At 41.5% G+C, this 27,648-nt stretch overlaps 1 protein-coding gene across 1 annotated transcript in view; it reads right to left on the bottom strand.

The window, feature by feature from the left end:
• RHBDF2 (rhomboid 5 homolog 2) overlaps nt 1–21,692 on the bottom strand; it is a 97,387-nt gene extending 75,695 nt beyond the window's left edge. The window contains exon 1 of the mRNA XM_087709880.1: nt 21,337–21,692. The gene's annotated coding sequence lies outside the window, so the exon portion shown is untranslated. The remainder of the gene's footprint in view (nt 1–21,336) is intronic.
• Between the last annotated feature and the right edge of the window lie 5,956 nt (nt 21,693–27,648).

Genomic DNA, 27,648 nt, shown 5'->3' with positions numbered 1-27,648 from the left:
TTATGTCACATCACTGGACTCCAACGGCACCGATAATTAGGAATCTGTATTATGGTATATAAGAATCTAAGCTGATATATTTCCTCTACACACACACACACACACACACACACACACACACACACACACACACACACAAACACACACACACACACACACACATACACATGAATATACTTTTTCTTACACCGTTTTGAGTATCAGGTTATGCTCTGGGTGTTTTGTGAGCCAACCACACATAGTAAAAGAACTGCCAAAGCAGCACTAATGGGGACAAGGGGAGACAAGGCAGAAGAATTGAGTCAGCACCCCATATGCCTCCATCGAAAGCTATGTGGATTCTCCGTGATCCACTTGAAGCCGTGGGCAGTGGCGGGATAAAACGTGGATGGTGAAACGGGCAGTGAAAGAGTCCTTGATCTGACAGGGGAATGTGAAACAACACCCACTCTAGTGAAAAAGGCAGATGTAGAAGCCAGCTGGGAACTCACTTGTGGGTGTCTTAACAGCTGTTGCAGAAGCTCTGGAAAAAGTAGAGGGGGCAGCCAGCATCTGAAGTTTCAATCAGTAGCTTTTGTTTACAGGCTGAAAAAGCAGTGGCAATGATGCATGCTACGGCAATCCCCATGACCTAATCTGTATAACAAGAGGATGACTCAAGTCTCATGACCTACAGAATGTTGCAGTGACCATTCTGACAAAGTTATATTAGACTTAGAAAGCAATGCTTGGAGCTAGTAGGATTTTTTGAAGTTTCTTGAAACTTTATGAAGAGAATGTTCTTGGGGATTCTCAATCATCCAGGTCCTTGTTGTCCCAAAGGACAACATGTCAGGGTTCCAAATAGCATCCAAAAGTAAATCAGAGTCCAAGGCAAAGTATTGCTCAAAATTCCAATTTATTAAGAAAGCCATGTTGGCACATCTGGAAAAACCCGAATCTGAAAGCTTCCGAGTTTCCCCCACCTATCTGAAAGTTCAAGATCTTGCCCCTATACCCACAAGCCCATCACATGGGCATCTTCCAATGCCAAGCTGGCAGTTCCACCCATCCAGATCCGGTCAGGTGCAGAGGTGCAAAGACAAAGGATGATCTTGACTTTCTAGAAAGAATTTTGTTATGGCTACATAGTATGTAACTCCTACAATCCCCCCTCCCATTTTCCCACCATAGAAAATGCGTAGTAGAATAATAGAAAGTGTGGCAGGCCAAAGTTCCAAAAGAAAAGATGGCTGTAGGCCTGACACAACCTTTATGAAGAGAAGCTGTTTAAGAACAACAACAATTAAAATGATCCAAAACAGGTAAAACAATAAAGGTAGTCCTCAACATATGACCATAATAGAGCCTTCCTATTATGCTTGCATATTGTGAAGATCAGAAATTGGGTCAATCACATGACTGACCCCACTTTATGACCTTTTTTGTGGAAACCATTAAGCAAACACCGCAGCCATTAGGCAAAGTCATTGCTAAGCAAGTGGTCATAAGTCAAGGACCACCTGTAATAATGTCCAAAGTAAAAATATAAACATATTTAAATAGCAATTAGTACCTGACAGAAAGAAACTGGGGAACAAAGGAGGGCTACTTGAATACTCTTTTAATATTTTTTTATTCTTTTTGTTTTTCTTTAAATTTTTTAAACATTTTTTTGAATATTTTTTCTTTGAGGTTTTTTTTTTACTTGCAGGTCTTATTTAATCCATAAAGAAGTATTGTAAAAAAAAAATCTCCCAAAAATTTCAACTGATTTTAGATTATATCCTTTTCAAAAATAACTCATATTTTAGAAATGATCTCATTGCATTTATGTTGTTGGAGATGCAATGAAGTTAGCATCAGTGGTGGGATTCAAATAATTTAACAACTGGTTCTCTGCCCTAATGACTAGCTGGGTAAGTGGAGCTTGGTGGTCATGTGACTGAGTGGGTGTGGCCAACTCAACGTCACTCATGTCAATGTGCGCTTTGCCTTAGCTGTTACAATGTAATAAGGGTTAACTGGAGAGGCAGTTTCTCTAAACAGAGCAATAAAGTTTAGGCTAGAAACAACACCAGATTGTTTCCTTCCTGTCTTCCTTACAGGATTAGCCCTGTAAGGTGGAAAAAACCAAAATGAGATTTCTTCCAACAACCGGTTCTCACAACTGCTTAGAAAGTTAACAGCCGGTTCTCCTGAATAGGTGCAAACTGGCTGAATCCCACCACTGGTTAACATGTTATTCTTGTGTTGGACAAAGACAATGGACTAACTTTGGAAAGAAAAATATATAGCTTCAACTTTTCATTAAACTAATTAATATGGTATACAGATCATCTAATGAATTACTTTAATGAATTATGAGCATCACTTTATTTATACATGTCCATAAAATGTTTTATATATTTGTGTGTATTTTAGCTTTTGCTCCTTTAATAATTTTGTGTATTCTTTTTTCTTTGTGTTTATTAACTGAATATAAAAAGTCAAAAACATGGGAGATAATAGGATTTGGCTTGTAAAAGACTGCAGAACAGGTTTGCAGAGATCACCTTGTTTCTTTCCCTATAATTCAACAACATATTGAAGACTGAGAGGATGGCAGTATTAATTCTCTGGATAAGAAGCGAGCAATGTGCATTTAATCTCTTCTTATTTTGCAGCCCAACAACCCATTTGAAAATTCTAGGACATCTAGAGATACTGAGATTTAGAAGTATATAAATGAACAAAGTAAAAAGACACTCTACTCTGCTTAAAAAAAAAAGAATAAGCAACAAAAATAGGAACCTTAAGCTCTTAAGGGATTTTGTCTATTTTATTCACCTGCCCACCCCACTTCCAAAACTGCAAAACAACAAAGCAAAATTCCATCTTTCTTGTCCCAAAGGTGCTTTTTCCACACAGCTACTGGACTTTGGGTTTTTTTTTCTTTGAAAACATTTTGCTTCTCACCTAAGAAGCTTCTTCAGTTCTAATATCTGAGAGTCTCCATAGACATTTGCCATCTTTCTTCTTCTGATGCCCACACAGTATTGCCATGCCCCTTTCAGCTTTCTGATACTGAAAAGAATGTGACTATGTGTGTTTTTAAAGGAGTGGCTCCTGGCCATTCTAGTATAAAGATTAATGTAGGAAGCATACAAAAGGAACGTAGAAGACACATTGGTCAATATTTGTACATCTTCCCCCCCCAAAAATCTTGTAGATTACAATATACACCGAACAGATTATTCTGAATTGTATATTGTAGGAAATGTGCAAAAGATTCTTGCTGCCATTGAAAGGAGGATAGATATATATTTCTATTTTATAAGCCCTTCTCCATGTAGGAAAACAGGTAAGATTAAAACCAGGAAACAGAATTCTCTCTTATCTCCTAGAAAAGTGATGAGGAACCTATTCAGCCAAAACGGGAGTGTCTGCACTCGTCTGGACCGCAACCCGGAAGAGGAGCTGCCCATGGGGCATGCCTGTGCTGCAAAATGAACTTCTGGTTTTTGGCGTGTGCATGTGTACCAGCCAGCTAGTTTTCAGGTTACTGGCGTGATGATCAGCTGGCCGGTGTGCTTTCTCATGCTGGAAAATGGAAGACAAATTCTTCCAGTTTCTGGCACTGCCACACACACGAAGGCCAGTTGATCGTCGCGTGCGCATGCATGCCAGAAACCTGGGAGAGGAATGGGCAATGCCGCACGTGCAGGCAACATGTCTCCGTGTGCAATTTTTGTGCACACATGCCACAGGTTCGCCATCATGGTCCTAGAAGCTTATGAATTGCTGTCCTAGAGTTAAAGATTTAATCAGCAGATAGGTGCCGTGCTGAATTTATTGACTTTTTTAGTAGATAATATATTTTTGGAAAGGAGTGGCCAGCTGCAGATGTGCACAAATGTACAGGCAAGAGGCATTTGATGCTGCCTATCTCAGCTCCCAGGATATTCAACTTTGCACAACAATCTGTCTCTGTCAAGTCTGCTTCCTGTCGTGAAGCAAGGGAAGGTTTCAAACCCATGTTCTCATTTACTAGAAAGGGAGGAACTTGCGTGTTGGCACAGCACAGGCTGTCAGTAATGCTGCAAAACCAGTTGGGAAGCAGGATTGCAATCCAACCAGTTTCCATTTCAAGATTTGTCCTCTATCGCAAAACAGACCACTGAATTTAGCTATCTGCCCAGCTTTCATTAGGCAGCTTATAGTTTGTTTGATTGGAAACCTTCACACCCACTTTGCCACACTGGCTCTCTTTGTTCTTTCTACTTCATATTAAACATGCTATGGTTGCCCTAAAAACCTTTTACCGAGAGATGGGCTACAGCCAGAGTGTCAGCATGGTGTAACCATTGCTAGTGTTCGGACAAGGCCCGATTTGAAATTCTCCTTCCACCAAGAAATTCACATGACCTCTTAGTCCCCCACCCAGGGAAGGCCTGCCACTGAAATGGAGGGGGAAGTTTAAGGGATGATGTTGAGTCAGCCACAGCCTGTCAGACCAACTTCCTGGCAAGGTTACCATGAGACTAAAAATAAAGGTGAGCCCACATACTTTGCCCTGAGTTCTTCTGAAGACAAGTGGCAGAAAAACGTAACCCCGTATTGCCAGAACATTGGAAAAGAAAGAGAATGGTGATCCTCACCATTGAGCAGGAAACATCTGTACAAATAGCAACCTTGTTAACTTTGTTCCAGCTGTGAGTTTTCCTCTGCCGGATATTGATCCCATCCTCACAACAGGAAGCTGAAACCATCATATGGCCCACAGACAATGCATTTTACTCTGGGCAGCTATAAATTGCCTCTGTGTAGCTTGAGGGCCTTGAACTACTCTATCAAAAGTAACACACACACATATTACACTATTGACCTTTCCCTGAAATAATGGCCAACCCTGACTCCCTTATAATGCATCAGCAAACCTTCAAGAAATAGTGTGTGTCCTGCAAATTATGCAGAGGGAGAAAGAAGAATAAAATGAGCAGACTTTCTTTTCCATTCTGGCATTTCCCTGTTCAGCATTAAGGAACTCTTTGCTCATAGAGAAGCCAAAAGAAGAAGAGGCCGCCATGAGGTCATTGATTTAAAAGGTTACAAAAAGACAAACGTGGTCATGAAACTATGGCCAGATCCCGCCTCTTCATCTTTTCTTCAAAACGTAAAGCAGAATCCATTTGTGGCTAGCAATCCATAAATTGCTAGTCTGTGTACCAGTGTACCAGAGGTGGTATTCAGCCAGTTATGACAGGTTCTAGAGAACCAGTAGCAGAAATTTTGAGTAGTTCAGAGGAGAACTGGCAAATAGGCTGGCCCCGCCCCTGCTGCCCCCCAGCTGATCATCTTTTGTTGCCCTGAACAGGAGAACGGATATGGAAAGCAGGTTAGTGAGGTGGGGAGGGAATAGGGATTTTGTAGTAACCTTCGCCTGCCACACCCACAAAGCCACGGCTACAAAGCCATGCCCACAGAACCAGTAGTAAACATTTTTTGAATGCCATCACTGCTGTGTACCCAACAACGAGCATTTTCATAAGTAAGGCCAACAGGCAAAAAAATCCTTTCAAAGGAGAAAACTCTTGGGAAATAAAAGTTTCATTTGAAAACATCTTCTGTTCAAGTTTTTCTAGATAGTTTTCCTTACAGAAACACTAACATTCTGTCTTAACACACGGGCCAAAAGTTACCCTTCAAGAAGATAGCCTACCAAACAGAGATGATCTCAGTTAGCTAACTTTGTTAATTATAACTATTTCTAAACTAATAAAAAAAACATGCCCCAACGCTAATTTGTGGTTTTATGAGAAGTGTATGCTCTATCTTTAAAAGGACGTTCACTTTCTAGACAAAAACTTAATCTGGATTACCATAATAATGTAGTACACAATCTGCTAAATTAAACTGAAAATATGTACAGTAGGTCAGTGGTGGGATTCAAAATTTGTTACTACCGGTTCTGTGGGCATGGATTGGTGAACGTGGCAGAGGAAGGATACTGTAAAATCTCCATTTCCTCCCCACTCCAAGGGAAGGATACTCAAAATCCCCATTTCCTCCCGATCAGCTGAGACTCAGGGGGCAAAAAATAGATGGTGGGGGGACCAGTCAAGAGTGGCATTTGCTGGTTCTCCGAACTACTCAAACTTTCCACTACCGGTTCTCCAGAACTGGTCAGAACCTGCTGAATACCCCCTCTGCAGTAGGTGACATATTCATTCTTTGCATATTTAATATTTCTAACACATTAGAGCCTGTTGTGATTAAGGCATCAGGCCAGAAACAGTGAGGTAGTGGGTTTTAGTCCCACGTTAGGGACAAAGCCTGGGTGATCTTGTGCCAGTTATTCTCTCTCAGCTCCAGGAAATAGGCAAACCACTTCCAAGATGTTGCCAAAAACATTTCAGGGACTTGTTCAGGCAGCTGCCAGGAGCCAACAATGACAGAAAGAGACAAATACACACATACTAGTTTCTAACATTTTAAAGATTTCTTCTATCTAAAGAACTTTGGAGAGGCTTTGGGGGGAGAGTTGTATTTGTTTTACACTCATTGGTGGGATTCAAATAATTTAACAGCTGGATTGCCCAGGGTCAGGTTGGTCAACCCCTGTCCTCCAACTCCGTGCACATGCAAGACTAACCTCCTGCGATGACCAACCTGACCCTGGGCAAACCTGTTGCTAAATCCCCCCCCCCTGCTATCGAAGTGGATCCTGGGCATTGCACTGCAATGGAGAAACAGGAAACGGAACAGCCGGCACGAGGGAAGGAGGAAAGCGGCCTTCTCCTTCCCTCATGCCGGCCACACCATTGCCCATTTCTCCACTGTAGTGCAGTGCCCAAGATCCACTTTCATAGTGTGAGGGGGGTAATTTAGCAACCGTTTCACCAGAACTGGTGTGAACTGGCTGAATCCCACCACTGTTTCTACCTCCCTTTTTTTACTATCCCTTGCAATGACTGATTTCTGTGGAAGTAATGTCCAACTGGCATAGAACCCATTCACATGTAGAATCTATGCAGAAAGATGAACAGCACTTTATAGAATGTGTAGCCATCTTGCAATTCTAAATGACTAATTTCATGCAACTCCCTCCAAAGGAGAAATTCAATGCCCAAGACGGAAAGGAATAGCCAAAACTAGAAGGTGAGTCTTCATTTGGAACTGAGGTTTTCCTGTCAGTCACCATTCAACCATGGAGTCTGTCAGATTATTTCCAAGAAGAAGTAGCTTCAGAAGAAAATAGGCATGGCCCTTATTCTCCCAGAGACCGCCTGCCAATTTTCACACAGGAAGTGCTATTTGTCAAGGAAGTTTGTCATATGTATAGTGATTGAAAACAGAACAAAGAATTAAAGGAGTCACAAATAGTATGGCCACCTGGACAGCCTTAAATTCAATTGACAGTATTTATTTTTCGATCTCCTGACTAATTTTGGTATTCAATCTGAACCTCAATTGGTAAACCGAGTTCTTTTAAAAATAATGATGATACACACAGATGTATAATCAATCAATTATGTACTAGTCTTTGATTTTGGACACCAAAGTTGTACGTTTGGTCTTTCCAATCCTCTGAAGAAGTTGAGAGCAGCATTAATAACAAATCATAGTTTCACCTGACCCTACTACAACCCAGCATACTGTAAATCAGAGACAGATGTTTCTAACGTTATCTGTGCCGTAATGGGGAAGGGACCACGAAAGCACAGGATTACTAGAGTCGTGGTGGCACAGTGGTTAGAATGCAGTACTGCAGGCTACTTCTGCTGATTGCTGGCTGCCTGTAATTTGGCAGATCGAATCTCACCAGGCTCAAGGTTGACTCAGCCTTCCATCCTTCCAAGGCGAGTAAAATGAGGAGCCAGATTGTTGGGGGCAATAGGCTGACTCTGTAAACTGCTTAAAGAGGGCTATAAAAGCACTGTAAAGCGGTATATAAGTCTAAGTGCTATTGCCTTTGCTATTACGACTTGGCATCCTTAGGTCATTGCTACAGTCCATGCATCACTATTCACTATTATGAGGTCTATTTAGCTTGGGTCCACTGAATTTGGCAACATCTAGTTAGCAACATGGTCTATTGAAATTGCCAATGGACTTCTGACAATAATCAAATCTCCTGGCATTTTAATTGCTCTCTTTGAAATCTCAGGAACAGCTAAGATGGAGCTGGCTTCTGATTGAATAAGAGCCTCATGTGAATGAGGAGCATCAACTAAAGATGGGGAAGGAAGCCCAGCAGGAGCTAGAAAGATGTAAGGGCATCATCAAAAATATTATCTTCCCTAAAGATGAAGCAAACATGAACCCGAAGCTGGCACAAGTGCATCTGAATGAGACTATGGTCTTTGAATTCACTTTTTAGATTTATAATAATCAGTAAAAAGCCACAAAGGTTATAGAGTAATGGAGTTTGTATTTAAAGTAGTGAAGTTTAATGTTAAATTATGGGGAGCAATCTGATTAAAGAACATGTAAAACCAATCATATGAGTTAATTAATTAATCTCAAATTAAATTTGCTTAACAGGAAACTTACTTTTGAATCAAGTCATCCTTGAAGAGAGGAGTTCTTTTAAAATGGTACTTTGTTATTAATTGTGCTGCATCTTTTGATTAATTAAAATATTTAAATTGATTAATTGGCAAAATGCCAGTTCATGTTCAGAGTTGTTTATTGCGGATTGGGTCTGTTCATTTGGTGAGATCCAAGAGTGGAGATGTTCTAGGAACCCTTCATGAAACAATATAATCTAATGGATCCAGAAAGGATGTTCCCTGTTGCAATGCCTATACTTTGGAACAGCATTCTCTCCCCCACACCCAAAATTTTGGAAAATCCTGACCGTGTTGGCCTTCTGTTAGGCTTTAAAAACCTTTTCCCCCAAGGTAGTGAGTCCGTTTTCATAAACCCACCTGGGTTTCAGAATAATGAAAATGCTGCAATTTGCCTTTGGTTGTGTTGTCATATTATTGTTATTTCGGTGGTTTATATGTTCTGTGACCATTTTGTTTTGTGCTTTTAATGCTATGTTGAGTAACTTTGTGAGTTAGGTAGCCATAGAAGTTGCCTAAATAATTAAATAAATATTTTATGTCTTGAAAAGACATATGGCAAGCAAATAGCTTTTCCTTAACTGCCACAAGGAGTTGTGTGAATCCTAAAACTAAGCAATCCACTACCGTTTTAACTAGTATGCCCAGATACTAGTTAATCATTATATCCAGCAACACAAGCTTCCAGAGGTTAGTTCAGAATATGTGTGCAATTGAGAGAGATATGAGAGAGGGGGGGGACCCATCCTACCCCACTTGCAGAACATAGGAAGAAACCATACTCCACACCAGGATTTGATTTAAATCAACTCAATTTAAATCATAATTTTTAAAGAGCTGGTGATGCGGCAGTGACACAACAAGCTGAGGGTGATGGCAGGCAGCAGGTGAGTGGATACCCACTAACAGGTGCTGCCATGATGGATCTGAAATGACAGGTGCTCTTTAATATTTATAAGCTGCTTAGGTTTCACTTTCATTTTTACTGTTTGCCTTTCCTCCTCACACTCAGAGCCTGGTGATAGAGATGCATTTCTCTTCAAAAAAAAATCACACACATGAGATATGCAAAACAATAGGATAAAGGCATTTTCCTGGGAGCCGGTTTGGGGGAGTAGTGAGCCTGCTGTCCCTACCAGTTCGGCAACCCATTCACACTTTCCACTACTGGTTCGCCTGAACCAGTGTGAACCAGTAGCAACCCACCTCTGACCCTGACCCTCACAACATTCTAGATGTAGTAAGTTATTAGACAACAGCTAACATAGTAAGGACAGTTGCTTGGGTTTTATTATCTCTAGCCTCTAATCTCTACTTTAGATAAGCTACCCATTATTCTTCCGGTCACATGACCTCTTTCCAAGCCTAATCATTTTCTTTAAGCTACTCATTCATGAACTTCTTCATTGTTGTATGTTGTAAATGCTTTTGTGTTTAAAAGATTCTTTAGTGTCAATTCATGTCTTGGAAGGCCTAAGTCTCTCCAGACTGACTACCAGACAGCAGATTTAGAAACAGAAAGTAGAAGGCATTTTCCTTATTTTGTCTGTCTGTCTGTCTATAATCCGAATTGATGTATACGTATATGTATGTATGTATGTGTGTATGTATGTATATACATACATACATACATACATACATACATATTAGACTCTTCCCTTCATTTGTAGCATGCTTATCAGAAAAGTCAGCAGAATGTATCATCATCATCTTGCTCAACATTGTAGGCTAGCAAATGCACTAATCTGCAAAACATTGTTCGAGAAGTTCCTGTTTGAAAATCTTATATAGGGTACAGCAATAATGTACGTATTACAAAAGTGGACTACAAGACAGGTGATCTTTTTCTTAAAGAGGGGAAAATAAAATAGACTTAGCATTCGGAATAAAGACCGAAAAGATGATTTTTCTGTTATTGTCATTTAATGACCAACAGTCAACCATTACTTTCACAGCCTAGGAGGGGCAAAACGGCCATGACTGATAAGTAGGTCAAAGTCTTGCCAAGCATAGGCACTTCAGCATAACTAACATCTAAGAGATTAATTTTTCATCATAATTCTTTATTTCCTCCAGATCAAATGGAAACTGTTCAACCTCCAGACATTTGGCCACAATAAAAAAGGCATCTTGGGGGATGCAAAGGTTGCAATAAAATTGTAATGTATGGAGATTGTGATGTACAATGCAAGCATTCCCTGTATGACAGCAGCCCTTGTTTTCTGTTTTTTTTTTCAAGCCTGGACCACCAATTTTAGTGGGAGAAAATAAATGAAAAACAATTACAGTACATGCTATATACATGTACCCTCATGCTTAAAACTGCAGTTGTGAAGCAGTCTTCAAGACATGAAAATTACAGATTTAGACTTCCTAATGTTCTTCTTCAGTATTTGCCCCCTACTTTTAACTTTCAGAATTCTCAAAAATGGCTAGGAAATGTTAGAAGATGAAGTTTTTAGCAGGCTTTCGGGTTTGGAAAAACTCTTTAACCTCAGCCTATTCAGCTAAACTAAACACTTCTCAGACACATTCATCCTGATTAAAGGTACTTCAGCTCTTAAATGAAACATCATACATAAAGGTTTCTCTCTGATGATGGATGACAGGAAGAAAATTTCTGCCCATTCCAGCATGGAAAATAAGACATAGTTAGGAGTTCAATTTCTAAACTCTGTAGAGTGACCAGGCTTCATTGTCAGATACAACCCTCAGATGAACGTCATTTAAATCCCTCTTTTTAAAAAAAATGCAGAACAAAAATCAAGTTTGAGTCTTGGACTGATAGTGAGACATTAAAATAAAGCCTTCACTGCTTAAGTGTAATCATTTAAACAGAGTATTATGTTAACTAGCATTTTCTATTTTACTGAAAATCCTATAAAGAGTAATTGAGCGAACTGAGTTTGTTTAGTTTTCAGAGACACTGACAAGGGGAGAAAGAGACTAAAATGACTCTCTTCAGTTTGTTCACACTTCATGTTAGGTTAGGCCAGTAACCTTTTTGTTGTTGGGTGCCAAAAATGCGAGAGTGCATGGGCAGCCATAATGCAAAGCGTGCCACACTACTCACCTCCAAGCTGAGCATGGTATTTCCTCTGGGAGCCCAGGGAAGGCCGTTTTTGCCCTCTCCAAGCTTCACAAAAGCCTCCGGAGCCTGGGGAGGACAAAAAACAGGCCCAATGGGCCCTACGGGAAGTTCTCGTTTTTCACCCTCCCCAGGCTCCGGAGGCTTTCCTGAAGCCTGGGGAGAGTGAAAACGGCCTCCCCAGCCTTCTGGAAGGCTGAAAATCAGTTGGCCGGTGAACACTTGCACCCTGGAACTGACAGCTCATGTGCCGGCAGATATGTCTCCACATGCCACCTGTGGCACACGTGCTATAGGCTCGCCATCATGGGATTAGGCTAAGGGGAGTTGAGTACTATATAGGGTTCAGCATGTTGGTAAAATCCAGTCATTGCCTTAGCTTATTTATTAAGAGCCAAGGTGGCAGAGTGGTTAGAGTGCTGTACTGCCGCCATTTCAGCTGACTGTTATCTGCAGTTCGGCGGTTCAAATCTCACCGGCTTAGGGTTGACTCAGCCTTCCATCCTTCCGAGGTGGGTAAAATGAGGACCCAGACTGTGGGGGCAATATGCTGACTCTGTAAACTGCTTAGAGAGGGCTGAAAGCCCTATGAAGCAGTATATAAGTCGAACTGCTATTGCTATTGCTATTAATAAGGTTATCATGTTAATTCATAATACAGAGCATTTATTAAAGACAGAACACTACAGGAATAAATTTTGTTAATCCAGGTTTAGATTTGTTTTACCACATTTCTGTCCAACCAGCTTCATAGAAATGCTGGGCAGCTTACGTACAATAAAATTAAAACCCATACAAATGTGAATCCTCTTACCAGCAAAATATCTTGCACACCTGTCATGGCAGCCTGAAACAGTTCCACTAGGCATGCAGCGTGACTCCACTGACTTGGTGAGGGTAGAAACATATTGATTTTTTCTGCCTTTACAGCATGGTATAGGTCCAAACACAGATTCACAGCAGTGCTGAATTTTATTGACTCATTTAGCATATTAGGTGATGTCCACATTCAAATACAGGTAGTCCTCAATTTACAATAATAGTTGGGAACGGAACTTTTGTTGCTAAGTGAGATGGTTCTTCAGTGAATTGCACCCAATTTTAGAACAGAATAGAATAACAATCTCTTCTCAGAAACCCAATACCAGCGATGGCTAACCTTTTTATCGTCGCATGCTGAAAGCGCCCCCCCCATAATGCAATGTGTGTGTGACCCTCCCTGGCACCCACCTCATATTCAGTGTGACCCCCCTGTGTCCACCCTCCCCCTGAGCATATGCGCGCAACCCCCCACTCCCAGATCATGCACATGCCACCCCCTACATGCACCCCTCCCCACATATGCACACATGACCCTGCACATTTGGGCACATGTGTGCACATCTCCTGCATGGCAGAGACCCCAAAACCAGCTGGTTGGTGGGAGGCATGCGCATATGCATGGTGGAGCTGAGCTGGGGTGATAGCTAGTGTGCCTACAGTGAGGGGTCTGCATACCACCTATGGCACGCATGCCATAGGTTTGCCATCACAGCCCTACACCATTTCAGACAAATAGTTGACCAATCTCTTCTTTAAAACTTCCAGTGTTGGAGCATTCACTTCTGGAGGCAAATTTCCAATCTGTTTTGCCAAGAATGTTCAGCGAATCACTGTGGCTGTTAAATGAATCATGTTCTTAAGCAAATCTAGCTTCCCCTAGGGACCTTGCTTGTCGCAAGACAGGTGGGAAGGTTACAAAGAGGGATGTGATCCAGGGACGCTGCACTCAGTGTAAATTCATGCCTGTTGCCAAACATCTGATTTTTGATCCTGTGACCATGTGGGTTCTATGATGGTTATAAGTGGGAGCACTGGTTGTAACTTTTTTCACCACCGTCATAAACAAATGGCTGTAAGTCGAGGACTGTTTGTACTTGACGGGACGTCACACAGAAAGTGGCCGTGAATTGTTCTCTGTCACTCCAGAATGAACAACATGGAACTTACAGTCTTACATTTCAGGGTGGTGGACTGGATGTTAGAAAAATTCTAATGATGGATTTATTTAGTTATCAGGCTGATTTAAAAAAAAAGATATTAGGAAGATACATATCGTTGTTACCATGTTTTTAATTTATTAAAAATTTAGCAAGAAGATATCAGAATGAGAACCAACTTATGGAAAGGTAAGTATAAGCGAAACAGTGTTTTCAAATGGGGGGGCTTCTGATCATTGGTCAGTGAATCCTGTTTCCATTCCTTACTGGGGTATTTTTTGTTTTTTGTTTTGGTCAGGGGAAAAAAAAGATACAGAATAGTGGATACAAATGATGTCATCTGGACTCCAAAAAATCCCATCCTCCCATGATCAATCGAACCAGATCTGAACTGCTTCTTTCCTATTGACTGACTGCAGATCTCCAAGTTTCAGCTTTGTTATCTCTGCTTAAGCATACTAGAGACCTTGAAGCTCAAGATTTATTTCACGCAAAGCCACTTATTTACAAACCCTCCCTAAAACCATTTCTAAGAGCAAGAATTTAGTCGTTATGCTGATTACAGTGAAGGCTATTCTGAAGTATAATCAAGATTGACTGATTTATACTATTTGCTGAAATGCAGCTTCTATTATAAATAATAGATTAGCCTTTCTCTGCATCCGAATCAAATGTATCTAGAAATAAGCAAGTCTTCAAAATGTTCCTAATTATTGGGAAACTAGATAAGATATACACAGGCAACAGCACTCAGATATTGATCCTAAAGCCCAGGCAGACTCTTGTAGATTAGACTACCCTTGAGATAAACAGCACAAAATCATCTAAGAGTTTGGAAGATAATACCAATCCCTTAAATTAGAACATTTTTGGTCTAGAATACATACGTGTCCAACAAGTGTTTTGGTTGTAGATCCTGTTCTAAATATAGTTCTGGACAATCATATTTATTATAATAGTCAAATATTTAGTTAGGACATATGGTATCAAGCAGTGGTGGGATTCAATTTTTTTTACTACAGGTTCTGTGGGCGTGGCTTGGTGGGTGTGGTGTGGCTTGGTGGGCGTGGCAGGAGAAGGATACTGTAAAATCTCCATTCCCATCCAACTCCAGGGGAAGGATACTGCAAAATCCCTATTTTCTCCTGATCAGCTGGAACTCGGGAGGCAGAGAATAGATGGGGGAGGGGCCAGTCAGAGGTGGTATTTACTGGTTCTCAAAATTTCCACTACCGGTTCTCCAGAACTGGTCAGAACCTGCTGAATGCCACCTCTGGTATCAAGATTTCTCCACTTAAGGCTTAAGGCTTAAACTAAGAGATCAGATTAAGTTGTTAAAAGGCATATTGGCCACATGGCTTCTATGAAAAGCACAGAGTTCATGAGAGCTTTCAAATTGTATCATGCTCTTAGAAAGGAGTGCCACTAAATTCAGAGAAAGCTGTACATCTCCATCCAGGTCAGCAGATTTTTCTATCAACTCTTCTGTCCTCCTGATTAAATTCCGGCTTGCTTGCTTCTCTTCACTCTCCCCCCAAGCTGCTCCCAAATCCCTATTCAGAGTTTCTACTACCTTTGTAAGGCTAGAGAAGAAGCTACAGGCTATCCCCGTATTGATAACACTTTATCCATATCTTTATCATTAATGTCTGGTTATTTCACTCAAATGGCTGCAATTCTGCTGCTAAACCACTAAATAGCATGCAAAACATGGAAATATGAACTTGCTACAAGTAATGAAATAAAACCTCAGTGCTACTGAAAGAGTAACCAGTGCATTATGCATGCCAACTGGAAGAGGCTTGTAACAGGATAGAATGGGAATTTCAGGTTGCATAAATAATCAGACACCTTACAGAGCTTCCCAACTTGCAGACTTCCAATTCCCAGAATTTTCATCAATAGTCATGCCGGCTGTGGAATTCTGAGATTTGAAATTCACAGAATTTGAAAATTGCCATAATTGGGAAACTGTGCCTTGGTATATTGAGCATTAAAGCAACACAAACTACAGATATGGGAATGTTGTGGGGGTTAGCAAGTTTGAAGATAACATTTCCTGTCTCAGCTTTGCAATAGGAGGAAAATATGGCAAAGGATGTGACCTTTGTTTCACATAAGATACTGTCTACAACAGCTTTAAGATCACAGTAATAGAACTCTTCAAAAAAAGACCGAGAGGAGCTAGCAAAAATATTTCTGAGACAATTCATCTCATGTTTTTTTTTATACCATCTCTTTGGTACTCCTCCCATTTTACAACAAACGAATCTGATCAATAGTCAATAGTTCTGCTGAAGGGTCAGTTGTGTTGATTAGAACAACCCAAAGTAAGAGATTCCCTTCCTAGGGAGGGAAAAGAGAAAGAAATAGGAAATCTTTGCATATCTAAGGTGGAAAATGTTTGCTCGTTAGAAGCAGAGCTGGAGCAATTTCTCTGATGAAATTCTGCAACTGCTTTAGCTTTAAAATAAATTCTTCAGCTGCCACACAAATAAACAAACAAAAAGTTCCTTTGACTTATCTTGCTCATTTCTGCAGCCAAGGACTTTTATAGATAGTGATAATTCTTTGGCATGCCACACAGAGTGGCAAATAGCACTGGAAGAAGGAAAACCTTGGAAAGCAGGCTTGTCCCTGTGGCTCCCTACATCACCAGAGAGCTAAGTTGGATAGACCAAGAACTCTTCAAAACACCATTACAAGTGATGTTGGAGGAAAAAGAAGGAATGACCAAAATGCCTTCCTTTTCTTTCTTCTGGTACCTGCTGGAGTGGGAGGGAGCTCTAACACCAGTACCAGATCTGATCTAAATAGCTACTACATGACAACAGAGAAATAGAGAAAACAGTGATGTCTTCACAATTGTCTCAATTCCGGCATCCCAGATTTGAAAGCCCTACCTATTGGAGAGACACAGAGAGATATGAAGATTTTCTGTTCAGGAAATTCCCATGTTTTGATCCAAAAATGAGTTTAGATAACTGATGCTAGACAATATCAAACATTTGTTATCAGTCTGGAATTTGTAACGCCTTTTGACTTTTAAGTCACAATTACAAGTTAAATTCCACCTTGAAATTCTTAAGTAATTACTGCAAATGGTAGGTTTTGTATAACCATCTTCTAGCATCAATTCTATTGTGAGAACAAAAGGCAACAGTCAAAGATAACACCGAGAGTGAACTTAGCTCTGAAGGATATGTCTTAGTGTGGTAGAAAACCATTTATAATACTGGACATACTTTTAAACTGAGGGAGTGACTAAGATGGAACTCCTTGTTAGCGTTGGATACTGTTTTCTCCACTTTTTCTTTAATAGCAATAGCAATAGCAGTTCGACTTATATACCGCTTCATAGGGCTTTCAGCCCTCTCTAAGCGGTTTATAGAGTCAGCATATCACCCCCACAGTCTGGGTCCTCATTTTACCCACCTCGGAAGGATGGAAGGCTGAGTCAACCTTTGAGCCGGTGAGATTTGAACCGCCGAACTGCAGTTAGCAGTCAGCTGAAGTGGCGTGCAATACTGCACTCTAACCACTGCGCCACCTCGGCTCTTATAAAAGGGGCATACAGTAATCATTTTTTCCTAGGCAAAATATACAGCTCAATGAAACTAATCCCAAAGCAAATTACTTTCACTGGTTGATCTCCACAATTATTCTAAGGCCAGCAGGTTTCCCGACACCAAGGCAAAACTGTTCTTTCAGAAGAACAACGGTAGGGAATGATATAAGAGTTTTAACTCTGTTCATCCTTGAGACAGTTGCTAACTGTATGGTTGTGATGCCAGAGATTTTCAAGACTTAACTTGAAGTTCAAAACATTCCCTGAACAGCTGGATTCCACAGACCCAAATTCCATGCAAATTGTGCCCTAAAATAGCCTCTAAAAATCACATGGCTGTTTCAGGTCACTCCTTTCTGAATCTTTTCTGGATAAAATACTATTTTACTCTGCCTCTATTTGTATGCTGCCCGTGTTTTATGAAACTAAGATATTTTGTGTAGTTGAACAAGATATGCAAAGCCCTGTTTTCTGCTGGGCCAATTCTGTTTCAGTAAAGACTGGAAAAAAATATCACTTGGACTGTCCTATATACTTTTCACCTATTTCACCTATTACTAAAAATGGTAATATAAGTATAAGTATAATCTTTATTGTCATTGTACTTAAATACAACGAAATTTAAATCTAACTTCTAGATTTAAAGCAAGACAGGGCAGCCTGCGGATCAGATTCTCTCTCTGTTTTTGTAATCCTATATTCCCATAACAATAAATCCCAAAGGTGGTTTCTTGACTATCTGAGATGGAAAATGTACAACATCTGTAATACAGTAAAGCCTCAGTTTAGCAGGACCCCATGCTACAAACCTCACATTTAACAGACCCAATTTCCATCCTAATTGTGCCCTAAAGTAACGGATGAGTCAGTAGTTTGGATTAGGCAGTTAAATTGGTGTAATTTTACAGCAGCCGCTGGCAACTTACATCATTTATTTAATCACCTCAGTATGCAAATTGATGCAAATATCATGATATTTGCACCAATTTATATAATGTACATTAAAAGACACTCTTGGGCTGAGTTTAAATCAGTGCCATATTCTTGCTGAGTAGTCAAGATTTACACAAGGGGCTCTTTATCATTCCCCCACACTGGCATGTGGGAATTTGGCCAGCCAATCCAGCTTCAGCTGCTCCCCGTACCTCATATTCAGGAATACAATAATAATTCATATTATCTAAATTTCATGAGTTGGTGAACCTTAATACCACATTATGCTTTCAATATATCCATCATTTAGAATTTTTTTTGGAATCAGCTATTAAACTGACCAGCAAGCCATTTTGAGGTTTTTCCCTTGTCATGGGAGGAGAAGAAACATGATACTTCAAAAGTCAACAAGTAATCATCAACTCACTTGCCTTACTTTATCATACTTTATTTATTTGGCTAATTGTGGTTAGACACACAAGGAATGTGTCTCTAGTACAGAAGCACTCAATGTACTTTCAAAACAACAGAATAGAGTAATATTAAAGTATACAGCCCCCCCAAAAGGGGAACTAAAACAATAAAAGGGAAAAATAATACCGCAGCCTCACCCTATGAGTTAACACACACACACACACACACATAGACATTAGACAAAAAAAACTTAGTATTTTGTCTAATGTCTCTGTATGACATTAACTACAAGAATCAAGTGTTCAACAGAGTGATGGGCATAAGGAAAAAAGCTGTCCCTGTTTTACCACAACAGCTTTCTCTTCTCGTTCTCCTATTCCAGGAATTCATTTCTTAGTACTGTAAGGCTTCTCCATGGCTAGGCAACTGTCTACCCATTTATCTTTCTGTAGTGGAAAAAAGGGGGAAGGCAGCTTATACTAACCAGAGAATTTTGTCTTTGACTGCCAAACAACAGTTCCTTCATTATGGCTATAAAGCTGTGTTATTCCAATGTTAAAAGTCTCACTGATGGAAGTGTGTACTGGAATGTCAAGTGGTGTGACATAAAAGAAAATCCATATGCCTATCCCATAAATATGTCCTGTTTCACACCCAAAGGGGCAAGTTCAGAATGAATTTCTGAAATTTGTATAAAGCGAGTTCATAATTTCTGTGTCTAGTGGTGTTCACAGGCCATCATAAAAAAAGTCTTCCTTTGGGCTATGAACCTCTCACAGGACAAATTCAACTCTGTTCCCCCCCCCTTTCTCCTCCCAAAGTTTGAACTGCCTGAATCCATATTCTCTCTTTTTAATTAGTTCATTGTGGTATTTTTCCAACACCACTTTCCACTGGTAGACAGGAATTCCGTCATTTTGGCAAAATGGCCCTTTCTTTTACAGCCCTATATATACATTTTATATTTATATTTCAATCTCCTCTACGGTGCAATAATAATGCATTTCCTTGAACTCAGTCCCTTAAATCAGCAGAGAATGTTCACCCTGTTCACAAAATCATGCTAAACTAGAATGCAGCTTCACACATGAAGCAGGTGCTGTTGGACACCTTCTCAAAATGGATATTTGGGGGGGGGGTTGTGGCCCTTTCCTTGTGCTGATAACTACATTTGTAATTGGGCACCAAATACCGCATCTGTGATGAGAGCACCAGCATTTCCTCAATAAGAATCCTGTTAACTAAAATCATGAATAAATTACAAACTTACTTTAGATATAGATCTCCTTGAATCAGGTCTTGAATAAACCATATATCATTTAATCAGATAGCCTTGAGTTTCAGTGTTTTAAGCAGGAAAAAATAAGCAGTTTCAATTCACATTGTATGATTTATAACCTTTTGCTTATCAGGGCTTATATCATGTTTCCCTCTCTAAAGTTGTGTTTGTACAACACACTATAAGACAAGTGTAACAAGTTAGCACTCTATTTTAACACAACATGCAATGACAAAACAAACTATATTATGAATTCACAAAGAATCAAGTGGGTTGTATATTTTTGCCCAGCAATTATGGTTGATATTTTATTATGGGGTGTTATACAAATTATTCTAGATGTCCCCTACATTTAAGATTGCATTTTCCTCTGAGCTGAGGCCCTTAGTTTTAGTAATATTTTTACTAAATAGTTTTAGTAATTTCTTTTTGAATTGTTTCCCTTTGAAAGATAGGGCAGTTGGAACTATAATGTAAATAAAACTTAAAAGCACAAAAATGTTAAATAAGAGCTATATGGTACATAATAGGCACTTTAACAATGGGATGGCAGCCGTAAAATATTACATCATTGTCCCCTCTACACAGTGTTCTCTTGAAAAATACTGCCAGACAACCTAAAGTACTGTACTACAGTATCTTCTCTTTCACTTGTAGCAATTTCCAAAAGTTAAATATGTTGGCTGCTGTAACTAAAACAGCATATGTGGTACCCAAGATTATCAAATACAGACAGAAATTAGTCTTTAATACCACAATCACCATGCTTATTTTGGTGGGCCTCAACCTGAAGACACTCATACATTTCCACACATTTAATTCACCCACGCACAGCTTCACTAGGGAGAAACATTGAGGAGGAAAATATAACCACCAACAAAGGTCCTCAAGAACTCTTGAGGTCGAATCTGTAAACAATGAACCAACCCCCTAAAAAGTCTGGAGTCCTTTGCACTTTGACTCCATTGAACTCCACTAACTTCAACCTTACTTAAAACGATGAGTAAATACTGTAGCATTTACAACTCATTACAAACTATTTTCATCAATTGGAAGTAGCTGCATTCTGATCGGTAACTTAGAAAAAAGGAGAGAGAGAGGGGGGGAGGGAGGGAGGGAGGGAGAGGGAGAGAGAGAACCGGTGGGCAAAATCTACAGATGAATCACTGGGATGGAAAACTGAGTTGGGGAATAGAAAAACTAAAGAATTGAACTTACAAGGAACAGGAAAGCAGCAAAAACCTATGTTGCAATACTGTAGTCTCATCTGCAATAGCGGGTTCTCCCAGAAAGGCGGCGAAGGTGGGGGGAGGGTTGGGGCGCAGAGCAGCCTTGACCCACACTCTGGATGAAGATGATGGGCGTTATAGTTTAACGCGGCTACAGGAAAACAGGCTCGTGGGTCGGGGTGGGTGGGAACGAAAGGCAGTGGGTTGCCGGTAGAGCGGAGTCTCCCTCGCGAAACTAAGCTTGAGAAACCACGCAAATCACCCAGCATCGTCGGCAGGAAGAAGGCAAACAAAACTAGGAGAGGCGTCACTCACCGAGCTCCGGCACTTCCCGATACTTTCCGACGCCCGGGAGAAAGTGAATTTCTCCCTTTTTGCCCGCGTGAACGGCGGCGGTCCGGAGACGGCGAGGCGAAGTCGTTCGGGCTGACTCGCTCTTCTCCTCGCTTTTTGATCCTCTCCCGGGTTTGCCCGCTCAAGATCCACCGCTCGCAGCAATAGTAGCCCTGGCTTTAAGCGTGTCGCCGGTCGAAGAGGGCGTCAACGCCAACGGATCAAACCAACCCGGTCGCAGTTAACTGTCAAATAAGGAAGCAACCGAGCGAGAGGAGAAGGAGCCACGAGGTCGCAGCCATCGTCCGCCCCAGACTCCGGAGCGCCTCTCCCTTCCTTTCCTGATCTCCCGCCCGCAGCAAAAAGAGCGCGGCCGGCCACACAGCGGCAACTAAACAGGAAGACTCCAGCGCTCCTACCTGGGAAAGTAACCAGGGGTGGAATCTCCTCCCCATAGGCGGAGGCAAAGAAGGCGGGGCACCCCTGGCTCGAATAAGGCAGGTGGAGGACCCAAGGTGGGCGTGGGGAGTTGCTTCCTTTTCTCGAAAGCGGGGGCGTCCCCGGGGTGGCATCTCAGGCCGTGCGCTATTGGGAGAAAGTCTATGGAGATTCTCAAGTTATCCGGGTCATGATGGTCCCAATGGTGCTTTTTTTCAAAAGGCAACTGGGCTTTCTATTTTTCCCTATTTTTCCTTTTTTCTTTTTCCCACTATCCAGTCAGAGCTGAAGAAACTTCTTGGATGAGAAGCAAAACGTCTTCAAAGAAAAAACAGAAAGCCCAGTTGCTTCTTGGGAAAAAAAAGCACCTTTGGGACTCTTGGGAGGAAGGGAATAGCTTCAATTGGGTTCATCCCTAAGTAAATATGCGAAGAATTATGCTAGAAGGGCAGCTTCCCCAGTTGTTACTGCGCTTCTCATGCGCCAGATTTGGCATACAGATCATTATGGACTATCAATACGGACAATTAACTGAGTTACCGAGTCAATCAATCAGAATAGAACTGGAAGGGACCTTAGAGGTCTTCTAGTCCAACGCCCTGCTCACACAGGAGACCCTATACTGTTTCAGACAAGTGGCTGTCCAGTCTCTTCTTAAAAGCCTCCAGTGATGAAGCATCCACAACTTCTGAAGACAAGATGCTCCACTGCCTAATTGTTCTCACTGTTAGGAAGTGTCTCCTTAATTCCAAGTTGCTTCTCTCTTTAATCCATTAGTTTTAAGTCAGTCTTCCCCAATCTGTCACCACCTAGAAGCCAGAGCAAACTACGTCCAAAAAATCTTGCCAAGAAAAGGGGCTGAAATTTAGAAGGGTGTAGATGTCTGTTTTCTTATAATAACTGCCAGGCTTCTCCTACTATTTGTTTTGCTGGTTTCTTATCACAGACATGTTCACTAAAAATGTTAGTGTGATTGTATTTTTTAAAGAAAGAAAGAAAGGGAAGGTGGGAAGGGAAGGGAAGAAAAGGAAATGTCATAAATATTGCAACTCTCTATATAGGGTACAGCTGAGAAAACCTTCTGAAGTTTAGTGACCAGAGTTGAAGATAGGATTCTGAATACAAAGGCAAATCTTTGTATTTCTCAATTGGGAAAGCTAGATTATAGACTAGAGAATTACAGTTCCTTTTATCATGATTACATCACAATTCCAAAATCACTTCCTAGTGTGTCTAGACTACCCATGTTTTCATAAATTTAGAATGAACCATTTTTATACATCACTTTAACTTGCTTACACAAATTATATTTGACATTTTCTGTACTCTTTCTACATCTAGCAGTAAATATTTTACATTTTAAAACTACTCTGTAAAGGAAGAAAAAAAATGCCTGGGGATACACACACGCATACACAAACAATCTTTAAAAGTCAAACAAGTCCTGGCTCTATCACTATCATCTTCCCCCAAAGTTTCAAAAGCCATTTCAAAGTGATCTCACTATTGTGAATGCTGTTTAAGGTCATAAATTCACTCCAGATGACCAAAAGATAACCCAGAAATACCCAGACATTGGGGGGGGGGGATATATTATTTGGCATTGGGGCCTTTGCACCTTGACAGCTCCCACTAAACAATCTAGAACTGCTGTGAAATGACTTCTGGGTGGGAGAGTACATGAGCCAGGAGTGGGTGAAGCAGATGTTCCTACAAATGGGAAATTGTGTTCTGCAAGGATCCATAGAGCTCCAGTGTTTCCATAGCAAAAGGTTGGTCCTGTAAATGGTAAATGCCATATATCTTTTCTATTTGATGTCCTAGTTTAATCAAGATAATTGTTGTCTTCCATTCAATCACAAAATCAAAATTTAAAAAACTCATCGTAAAAATAATTTGACTGGGTGTTGTAAGGCCTCCTTATAGAAGCCGAGGTGCCACAGTGATTACAATGCAGTATTGTAAACTCTTCATTGCCAGCAGTTCGATTCTAACCAGCTCAAGTTTGACTCACTTTCCCAGGTCAGTAAAAGGAGGAGCCAGATTGTTGGGGGCAATATGCTGACTCTGTAAACCACTTAGAGAGCGCTGTAAAGCTCTCTGAAGTGGTATATACTGTAAGTCTAAGTGTTAGTGGTAGTGCTCCTGCCTTGAGCAGGGGGTTGGACTAAGAAAACCTCTGAGGTCTCTTCCAGCCCTATGATTCCATGTTCTATGCTCTATAAATGAAAAACACATGTACTGCATGTGGGTTATCTCATTCGTCATGAAATGAAAACTTTTGCAGTTTTATGTCCTTTGAAGTCATGCTTTCAGTAGTTGGTGAAAAGTGACAAACCTTGCCAATCTTTTGACTCATAAATGAACTTCTGGCCCAATTAGATCAAAGCTTTTTCTTCTCTTTTGCAATTAGAAGACTTGTGATACTGGGCAAAATAACCCTGTCGCTTCAATATATAGGGCACTGAAGCTAAACAAGGTTACCTTTGGTTAGCATTTGGATGACGATTGCTTAGAACTTCAGGGCTATTGGCTAAACATTTTTTTCTGCTTTTGACTCAGTTTTGACTTTTGGTGACTGCCTGGACATGTTCCTGCACTTAACCTGGCAAATTATAAATGTGAGTTGCTATTACCTTCATGCCAGGGCTGAGAGAGAGAGACTGGCCCATGTCAGTCCTAAGGCAGGACAAGAATTCAGTCTATTAGTTTCTAGCCTGGTGCCATAGCCATTATACCATACTGTTTGTCTTGGCTATATTGGAAAGTGGAAAAAACATTCTGAACAAACCACTTTTACAACATTGCTAGGAAAACAGCATGGGAACAGCACAACTTAAGGTGTCTACTTTTCTTCTGCACAGATTCCTCCTCGTATCTGGTTATGAAGCTTTCTTCTGCCGCTGTGTATTATATGCAATATGTCTTCAAGTTATATTAGTTATTTACCAATTCACACTGTTACATTTATGTGCACATGGGAATATACACGTTTATGCTATACAGTGTCCTTGTTTCTTTCTGGTGCCTAAGTAGCAGCCTGTGTTAAAAGCAGAGAAGTGTTAAGTTTCAAAGGAAAGTAACTGACAAGGAGAAAAAATACTTTTGCAAACATAGCTGTAAATGTGGTCAGGAACAAGCTAGGCTTAGCAAGCCAAATTTAGCATGATGTACAAACATCACATTCTGATTTCATCCACCAAAAGGAGAAAAAAAAAGGAAAGAAGAAAGGAACTCTGGCACTGTAAACAAATAAAACAAGTTACACCTTTGATCTGTGATTTCCTTGAGCTGCAGGGAGCCATAGATACATGTTAGACTAAGTGTGGAGAATTACCGGTAGGCCGTGGATGGGCACATTGGAAGCAGCACTTGTGAGCAATGAGCAGGTGTTTTGCCACTAAACCAGCCTTAAGGCTTCATGCAGGTATAGGCTTTGAAAACCCAGGATGGCATGAAAACCTCAATTTGTTCATTTTATTAAAAGAATATTTTTCTGGGTGACTCAAAGCATCACTTTTGGCCACAGTTGTTAAAAATCACCATGTTTTGGTTTTCACACTTCTGAATGAGAATAGCTGTAGCTTTATCACAAAGAAAAAAAATACCACCTCATTTTTCACAGGAACCAGGATAGTGGTGGGTTGCTAGCAGAGGTGGGTTTCTGCCAGTTCCAATCTCTTCTATAGAAGAGGTTCCACAAATCTACAGTGCTGTTTAGAACCGGTTCCAGCTCCCTCCCCCCGTCCATCTGCACATCATCAAGATGAAGAGCGAGAGGAGGAATTCTGGGAGTTGAAGTCTACAAGTCTTAAAGCTCTCAAGTTTGAACACCTCTGTTTTTTTTTAAAGGGTTAGGGGTGCAAGGGTCTTGTAACTTGACAGCTTTAAGACTTGCGTGCTTCAAATGCCAGAGTTTCTGAGCCAACATTTTGGTTGCTAAGCAAGAGCGTTGTTAAGTGAGTTTCACCACATTTTACAAATTGGCCACACGGACCCACATGGCTGGCAAGCCACTCCTACCTGTTCACATGGCCAGCAAACCACTCCCACAAAGCAGGCCACACCTATAGAAGAGGTTCTAAAAAAATTTGAAACCCACCATTGGTTGCTAGTCAGTTTACTACTGGTTTGTTTGCGCTTGTGTGCATGCTTGTGCGTGCACACAACATTTCTGTGCATGTGCAGAAGCGTCCGGGTGGGTGGGCAGAGCCTCCCACTGCTGCCCCTACTGGTTCAGCCGAACCAGACCAAATCGGGAACAACCCACCTCTGAACCACGAGAATCAAAAAGGTCCGGTTCTTTTATGTATGGGCATGACATGGCCTATTGTCTTATCATCAGGTGTTTCCTCACTTCAGTTCTCAGTTGTCCTGAATTTAGCATGCTACCAACCACCAAAACATTGTCCAATTTTGGTTTAATGTGACCTGAAAATGCAACCCCTGCTGTGTTTCCACACCATGCGAAGTCACAATGTTGCATCAGCCCAGCTAGTTTTGGCTTGTTCAACAAATCATGGCTGAAACCTAGGTGGCTTAATGCAAAATATCAACCCAACCCCTATCTCTCAGGCAATCTATTTCATTTCTCTGACAGGAAAAGAGGCCACTGAAACTCTGAAATTCTTTTAGCTACAATAAAAAGCTTGGCTTGACAGTTTGAAAATGTCCAGAATAATTCTTTCTCAAGTCACCCAATTGAAATGTTCAATTTATTTTTAAAAAGTGGATTTCTTGGAGAACACAAGCTCAGGATTGTTCATAAGGCTCCCCTCGTCCGGGACTTAATTTTAGACGAGGGGGCAGACCTGGCATGTATTACTGAGACATGGCTGGGCACGGAGGGAGGAGTCCCCCTCGTAGAGATGTGCCCAGACGGATTTCAGGTGCTTCATCAGCCGAGAGCCCAGGGAAGGGGTGGCGGTGTGGCTATTGTAGTCCGGGAGTCTTTAGTACCTCGTAGGATCCCTGCTCCGGAGCTTGTCGGGTGTGAGACCCTACTGGTGAAGCTGGACCTCAAGGGTCAAGTGGGTCTGCTGCTAACGTACCTGCCTCCCAACTGCGTTGCAGCAGCCCTCCCCTCGCTCCTCGAGTCAGTAGCCGAGCTGGCAGTTGAGTTCCCCAGGCTTATGGTTCTGGGGGACTTTAACTTGCCTTCGCTCGGTGAACGCTCTGATGGAGCGCAGGAGTTCATGGCTTCCATGACAGCCATGGGCTTGACCCAGGTAATTCGGGGCCCGACTCACTCAGCGGGTCACACACTCGACCTCGTATTCCTCTCGGAGCAGTGGAGTTATGATCTTGGTCTGAGGGGTAATGAGATCATACCCCTGTCATGGTCAGACCACTGCCTACTGAGGCTAGACTTCCGGAGGCCAAACCCCCACCGTAGGGAGGAGGAACCGACCAGGTGGTTCCGCCCCAGGCGACTTATGGACCCTGTAAGGTTCCAGACAGAGCTTGGGGTTATTCCTGATACTCTCGCCCACAGTTCGGCGGAGACTCTTGCTGCTGCCTGGCACTCGGCAGCGTCAGAGTCTCTGGACCGGATTGCGCCACTACGGCCCCTCCGGGTCAGCGGCTCCTGGAGGCCTCCTTGGTTCACTGAGGAGCTCCGGGAGATAAAGCGCCGGAGGAGACGCCTAGAGCACCAGTGGAGATCCGATAGGTCCGAACCGAACCGAGCACTTTTGACAGCATGCACCAAGGAGTACATCCGGGCATTAAGAACAGCTAGGAGAACACACATTGCCACCTTGGTAGCGTCCGCCGAGTCCCGCCCAGCCGCCCTGTTTAGGATAACCCGCTCCCTCCTAAATAGGAGGGAGACGGGGGACCCCTTACAGGGCAGGG

The sequence above is a fragment of the Thamnophis sirtalis genome, unplaced genomic scaffold (assembly GCF_051295495.1).
Source record: "Thamnophis sirtalis isolate CommonGarterSnake01/CBP01778 unplaced genomic scaffold, rThaSir2_p1.2 scaffold_3, whole genome shotgun sequence".
NCBI classification, from domain to species: Eukaryota; Metazoa; Chordata; class Lepidosauria; order Squamata; family Natricidae; genus Thamnophis; species Thamnophis sirtalis.
This window is presented reverse-complemented; position numbering and strand designations above follow the sequence as displayed.